Raw genomic sequence first — 8,082 nt, forward strand, 5'->3', positions numbered from 1 at the left:
CTTTCCACTGTGGTATGGTGCCTGCATCCAATGGCATGAAGAAACATTTCATAGGATGTCTGTTCATCTTACATTGTTAAAAAAACAAAGGTCGAGATTGACACTAGTAATCAGAAATGTAAATTAGAACAACTTGGAAATACCACCTGGCATCCATAAAACGGGGTGGGGGGGAGAAATAAAACCAATTCAATTCAATGCTTTCAGGGTAATGGAGAACCAAGTGTGCATTAATTGTGGGATGTTTCTGGAGAGCAGTATAATAATACAAAGTTACAAAAATAACCACATCCTTTGACCCAATAGTTCCGGTATTGGATAATACTGTTAATACCCTATTATCAAAACAATGAAAACAACACAACCCTATCTGTTGAATGATTTTCCTAGCAGCATTATAGGTTGAAAAACAAAAAAGGGAAGAAAATTGGTCCAACAATAGGGGAGTGGTTAGTTAAATTGAGGTTCAGAGGGCAGCTAGGTGGCACAGTGGATAAAGCACTGGCCTTGGATTCAGGGGGACCTGAGTCCAGATCTAGCCTCAGACACTTGACACTTACTAGTTTTGGGACCCTGGGAAAGTCACTTAACCCTCATTGCCCTGCAAAAAAAAAATGAATGTTAAATTGTGGTTCAGTAATAGAGTACCATAAAGCAATTGGAAAACTTAGAAAAATCTGGAAAGATGTTTATGAAATAAACATCTATGAAAAAATAACTAGAATGAAGTACACATGAACTAAAAGGGGAAATGAATAAGATTTTTTTTTGGCAGTGCAATAAGGGTTAAGTGACTTGCCCTGGGTCGCACAGCTAGTAAGTGTCAAGTGTCTGAGGTTGGATCTGAACTTAGGTCCTTCTGGATCCAGGGCTGGTGCTTTATCCACTGCGCCACCTAGCTGCCCCCTGGAAAAATGAATAAGATTAAAGAATCCTAATGAGATGATGAGTGGAAATTAATTGATGTAAATAGTAAAAAAATAAGTGTGTAGATGGTGGGAGCTAAAGGTACATGTGGTATCATGGCAATAGTTCTATTCACCCACACTTGGTTCTGTAGATCTATCAGGAGACTAATTCTCACCAAGTACGGTCATAGCCACTAGATAGCCGTCTAAAAACACCTAAGTTACTTCCTTCCCTCCAACCTCATCAAACTCCTGAATTTTTCTGTCTTGTCTCAGGTTTTGTAGAGACCTAGAGTTGTGACCTGACTATGTCCCAAATTACTAAAAACAAGAAACCCTCTGTACTCTAAGCCTCCATTCCATCTTTAGATTCTTCCATCTTTTTTATTTATATTTTGCAGGGCAATGGGGGTTAAGTGACTTGCCCAGGGCCGCACAGCTAGTAAGTGTCAAGAGTCTGAGGCTGGATTTGAACCCAGGTACTCCTGAATCCAGGGCCAGTTCTTTATCCACTGCTCCACCTAGCTGCCCTGACCCTTCCATCTTTATTCACATCTGTCAGTCATTCACTTTTTTTCTTTAAAAAGTTCATATAATTTATCAAAATAAATACAACCAGAAAGCAGCATAGCAACAAAAATAAACCTGTATAAAACTTTCAAATAGGAAGCAAGTTGTAGGATTGGTGGCAGCTTACATTTATTCCCCTTTGCCCTCACACATCCTTCCATCTTTTAGGGAAAGGAAAAGAAAGGAAGTATAAGGATAGAAACCCCAAAACCAAGTAATGTGAACAGAAAAGGGTTGAACTTATAGATTGAATCAATTAATCAGTCAAAGGCATGGACTGGATATAGTGAGACCAGAAAAAATGTTAGAGTAGGAGGAAGCAGTACAACCTAGCTCTCCTCACAATTATTCCAACAAAGATCTAGGAAAACCATAAGCTGTGTAGTGATCAGGAAATCTAAGGGAAAACCATATCATGTAATTTTTCCAGCCCAAAATCACAAATCTAGCCCATATACAAGTGATTAAGGAAGTAATTATGGAACAGGGGTAGGCTAACATCTCTGTTGGTCTGACCCCAGAACTGAATTCACAGGAATAAGTGACCAAGGTAGGAGCTACATTACGGTTACTTTGAACCTGCAAAGCATTCCAGCTATCTGACAGACTGTGGCCAGTAGCAGTCTACTGGAGTTCCACCTAGGGGCAAGTAAGGGTATAAAAGCAAATAAACAAAAAATACTCCTATGACAGAGTTATTGTGGTCTCAAGACAAAGCCAGAAGAGAAAGATAACCCTAAAACCTCTATAAGCAAAGCCTCAAAGAAAAACAGCTAGGCCACAAGGTCAATTATGATTACTACAAGAAAGGAAGTAAAGATTTTAAGTAGAATTTAGAATTGTATTATAAATGAAAGAGCAAAGGGGAAAGAATTGGAAAAGAATCAAAAGTTTTAGAGGAAAGAGTTGGAAAGAGAATTAATAGCTTAATACAAATGGTACAAAACCTGCCCCAAGTAATAGACTCCATGAAAACTGGAATGTACCAAACAGAAGTTAATGATGCCATGAGACAGCAAGAAGTATCCAAAGTGAAAAGACTGTAAGAAATAGAAGAAAATGTAAGGTATCTAATGTTGCAACAAAGTATCCTGGAAAATAAATCAAGGATAGGTAAGAATCATTGACATACCTGAAAGTCATGATAAAAAAAGAATGTGGGAGGCAGCTAGGTGGTGCAGTGGATAAAGCATTGGCCCTGGATTCAGAATTGCCTGAGTTCAAATCTGGCCTCAGACACTTGACACTTACTAGCTGTGTGACCCTGGGCAAGTCACTTAACCCCTATTGCCTACAAAAAAAAAAAAAGAATGTGGGTATCATATATCTAGAAATCATAAAAGAAAACGGCACCCAACTTACCAAAACAAGAGGCAAAGTGAAAAACAATCAATGCAGAATACACTGGGTGAGGGCTTGTGAACAACCATTTAGAAATCACAATCCCTTAAAATTACTCCTAGAACTCTGTTTCTGGGGTCCCAACCTGCCAATGGGTATGAAAGTTGGAGAAGTAGTGTCAGAGGAAATGTTACATTGTAGGGGCTTTGTACAGGACAAATTTGGGGCCCCCTGTTTTTGCAAAGACTGAATAAATTCATCCAGAACTCTCATTATTAGATTCCTCAGCCCCTTAGACTTACCCCCTCCCCAAACCTTGAGGGAAGAAGTAGTAGCTGCCCTCCAGGATCCCAACCTGCCAATGCTGTGGGCATTGGGAGAGTGAGCCCAGAGAGAGTGCTACAAAAGAAGCTGATAAACATTAGCACCCACTCAACAAGCCTTCTGAGGGAATAAGATTGGTCCTTCTTGGCTTCCTTTGCAGGACATCCCACCACCTATGTGTGGATGTATCCCAGAATGGATCCCTGTCCTGAATATGCCTCTCTTCTCACTATAGTCTCTCTTGGTGACTTCAATTCCTGTAAGGACAATTATCTCCTCTATGCATATGACTCCCAAATGTGCATATCCAGCCTTAATTTCTCCCCTCAACTCCAGTCCTTGCATCTCCATCTCCTGGATATCTCCCCCAGGATGGTCCATAAGATGTCTCAGACTCCAAAATGTACAAAACCAGACTCATTTTTTTTTTTTTGCCTAAACTAACCTTTTCTCCTAATTTGTCTTTTTCTGCCAAGGTCACCATCATTCTTCCAGTCATCCTCTTTATAAAACATGAGCCATCTCTGTGCTCTCATTCAACTACCATATTGAATCAGTTGCCAACCCTCATCAATAACACCTCCTCAATATCTCTCCTACCTATCCCCTTCTCTCTATTCATACCACAGTCACCAAAGTCCACCTTTTCCACCTAGATTATTGTACTAGCATCCTAATTGATCTCCCTGCAGCTAGCATCTCTCTCCCCAATCCACCATCTGCACAGCTGCCAACTTGATATTTTGGTTTTTGTGGGTTGTTGTTTTTTTGTAGGGAAATGGGGGTTAAGTGACTTGCCTAGGGTCACACAGCTAGTAAGTGTCAAGTGTCTGAGGCCAGATTTGAACTCAGGTCCTCCTGAATCCAGGGCCGGTGCTTTATCCACTGTGCCACCTAGCTGCCCCTCAATTTGATATTTTGAAAGCACAGTTTGCCCATGTTCTTCATCTTCTCAAGAAACTTTACTGGCTTCCCATTGCCCGTAGGATAAAATACACATTCAAATACCTTCACTAATTAACTATAGCCTGTATTTCTAGGCTACTTATATATTATTGCCCACAACCATCCTCCCAGTTACAGCTAAAAACCCAGGTATCATCCAGTGACTCTTTACTCTCATCCACAACATCCAAACAGTTGCCAAGTTGTTAATTCTATTTTCTCTAAATTCTTTGCCCATGCCCCTTCTTTCCATTGTTGATTTAAGTTTATCCACCTGAAGTTTAACAAGTCCATTCCTTTGCAAAGAATCTACTCCATATCTAAGAACTCTCTCTCTCCTTTACCTGCCTCCCCTGGGAACCCTTGACACCCTTCAAGGCTCAGCTCAAGTGCAGCTTCCTTCCAGGAAACTTTCTGATTTCCCTAATTTTTAGTATTCTTCCTGAAATCACATGGCATTTATTTTGCATATAGCTCTACTTATCAATGGACTTACTGCATCCCCCAATGGAGGAGGAACTGTCTTTTACATCCTAGTATCTGGCACAGAGCAGGCAATTGCCAAATATTTGTTGGTTGATTGTTTCCTGTTTCCTTTCTGAGGAAACAGAAATTTATTTAAATGCATCATGGGGGCAGCTAGGGGGTGCAGTGGATAAAGCACCAGCCCTGGATTCAGGAGGACCTGAGTTCAAATCTGACCTCAGACACTTGACACTTACTAGTTGTGTGACCCTGGGCAAGTCACTTAACCCTCATTGCCCTGCAAAAATAAATAAATAAATGCATCAGGCCATGAAGTATATAAAAAAAGAAACACAACTTTGTGAACATTTAAAATGATACAGATGTAACTAATTGATTTTTTTTTTAGTGAGGCAATTGGGGTTAAGTGACTTGCTCAGGGTCACACAGCTAGTAAGTATTAAGTGTCTGAGGCTGGATTTGAACTCAGGTACTCCTGACTCCAGGGCCGGTGCTCTATCCACTGTGCCACCTAAGCTGCCCCTGGAAACACATTTAAAAAAAATTTTTTTTTCTCTGACAATTCCTCAATCTGAAGTTTTGGGAGTTTTTTGACTGTTTTCTCTCACAACCTAGCTAATGTGGGAATGTTTTCCATGACTACTCATGTATAACTTATTTTGAAATGCTTGAGTTCTAGTGGGTGGGGGGTGGGAATGGAGGAGGAAGAGAAGTTGGAACACAATTTTTAAAAAAAATTGATGTTAAAATTTGTTTTTACATATATTTTGGAAAATATAATTCTATTCAATAAAAAAAATGATACAGATGTGTGGATAAGGCCAGCTTTGGGGTACATTCAGCAGAACTGCCCAGTCTAGAAGTAGTGACATGTAGCTTTGCCTGTTTCCAAGCTAAGACATGCCATTTTGTCTAGCCTATATAACACACAGAAGTTCAGTCTCTGCCATAATTTCCACATTGGATAGATTTGTCACAAAATGGTAAAACCCACACAAAATTGAAATGTTTACAGTACACAAAGTAAAATATACAATATATACTTTAGTTGGTTATAAAGGAAGACTTCTTCCCCAAGGAAGGAAGGAAGGAAGGAAGGAAAGGAGGGAGGGAGGAAGGAAACATTTGTTAAGTGCCTACTATGTGGTGAGCTAAATGCTTTACACACATTATTTCATTTAATCCTCACAATAACCCCAGGAAGTGGGTGCTGTTATCATCCCCATTATGCAGGAAAGGAACTGAGACAAACACAGATTAAAAAGCTTGCCCAGAGTCACACAGCTAGTAAGTATCTGAGGCCAAATTTAAATTCAGGCCTTCCTCACTCCAGGCCCAGCTCTCTATCCACTGTGCCACCTATCCAGCTGGAGGTTGGGGGAGAGAAAATGGTGTCATGACCTCAAAGAGTATGTGATTACCCAATCTGACAGTGGGAAGATAAGTACTAACCTGGGGATGGCCAATCATGTGATTTGTTTCCCCAACAACCATACCTGCTCTTATCTCTCAATCCTGTCCTTCCAATTTGCAAGCTCCCCACTTCTGATTCCAGTGTAGACTCCTCAGGGCAGTTATAACCACTTGTAGCAGAAGCTTTTATAACATGAAGGTTCCTGGAGGATGTATATTGTCAAATACTTTGGGGGATTTCTTATATCCCTGACTTGTTGTCCCTACTTGGAAAATATGGAAGCTGCAAAATATGTCACCCAGGGTTTTGTTGTTGTCAGCAAGTCCCCTTGCAAGCACACAATTTAAAAAACTTAAGGAAGAAAAGAAGAAGAAAAAGAAGAAATAATATAAAGGGTACAATAGTTGAACTGTTCTATTCCCACTTCCATATCTTTGGCACTTCACATATGGGAAAATGCAGGGTTGCTCCATGGCAGGTGTTAATATTTTATGAGTCCTTCTTCTTCTTCTTCTTCTTCTTCTTCTTCTTCTTCTTCTTCTTCTTCTTCTTCTTCTTCTTCTTCTTCTTCTTCTTCTCCTCCTCCTCCTTCTCCTCCTCCTCCCCCTCCTCTTTCTTCTTCATCTCTAAATCCCCTAATTCACCCTCCCTTTTATCAGTCCCCCTTCTCTTATCCCCTTCCCCTCCTACTTTCCTAGTGGGTAAGATAGATTTCTATACCTAACTGAGTGTATATGTTATTCCTTCTTTGAGCCAATTCTGATGAGATTAAGGCTCAAGTTCTCTTCCCACTCCCATTATTTCCATCTTCCCCTCCACTGTAAAAGCTCTTTCCTGTTTCTTTTATGTGAAATAATTTACCTCATTCTGCTTCTCCCTTTCCCCTTCTCCCAGTACATTCCTCTTTCTCACTCCTTAATTTTCTTTTTTTAGATATCATTCCATCATGTTCAATTGACAATAGTGTCCTCTGTCTATGCATATTTCTTTTACCTGCCCTAATGATGAAAAAGTTCTTAGGAGTTGCAAGTATCACCTTCCTGTGTAGAAATGTAAACAGTTGAACCTTATTGGATCCCTTATTATTTCTCTTTCCTGTTTATCTTTTTATGCTTTTCTTGAGTCTTATATTTTCATCAGGAATACTCAAAAATTCTCTATATCATTGAATATCCATTTTCCCCCTAAAGAATTATACTCAGGGGCAGTTAGGTGGCCTCAGTGGATAGAGCACTGGCCCTGGAGTCAGGAGTACCTGAGTTCAAATCTGGCCTCAGACACTTAACACTTACTAGCTGTGTGACCCTGGGCAAGTCACTTAACCCCGATTGCCTCGCTAAAAAAAAAAAAAAAAAAGAATTATACTCAGTTTTGTTAGATAGGTAATTCTTGGTTGTAATCCTAGCTCTTTTGCTCTCTGGAATATCATAGTCTAAGCCCTCTCTGATCCTTTAATGTAGAAGCTGCCAATTGTGTTATCCTGACTATGGCTCCACAATAATTTGAAGTGTTTCTCTCTGGTTACCTGCAATATTTTCTTCTTGACCTGGAAGTTCTGGAATTTGACTATAATATTCCTGCATGTTTCCATTTGGGGATCTCTTTCAGGAGCTGAGTGGTACATGATTTTCATTTCTATTTTACCTTCGGGTTCTAGGATATCAGGACAGTTTTCCTTGATAATTCCTTGAAAAAATTATGGCCAGGCTCTTTTTTCCCTTACGACTTTCAGATAGTACAGTAATTCTTAAATTATCTCTCCTAAATCTATTTTCCAGGTCTGATGTTATTCCAATGAAATATTTCATATTTTCTTCTATTTTTTCATTCTTTTGACTGTTTTATTGTTTACTAATGTGTGATAGAGTCATTAGCTCTCATTTGCCCAATCCTTTTTTTTGTGTGTGTGTGAAGCAATTGGGATTAAGTGACTTGCCCAGGGTCACACAGCTAGTAAGTGTTAAGTGTCTGAGGCCGGATTTGAACCCAGGTACTCCTGACTCTAGGGCTGGTGCTCTATCCACTGCGCTCATTTGCCCAGTTCTAATTTTTAAGTAATTATTTTCTTCGATAAACTTTTGTACCTCCTTTTCC

This window comes from Dromiciops gliroides, chromosome 1 (genome assembly GCF_019393635.1).
Source record: "Dromiciops gliroides isolate mDroGli1 chromosome 1, mDroGli1.pri, whole genome shotgun sequence".
NCBI lineage: Eukaryota > Metazoa > Chordata > Mammalia > Microbiotheria > Microbiotheriidae > Dromiciops > Dromiciops gliroides.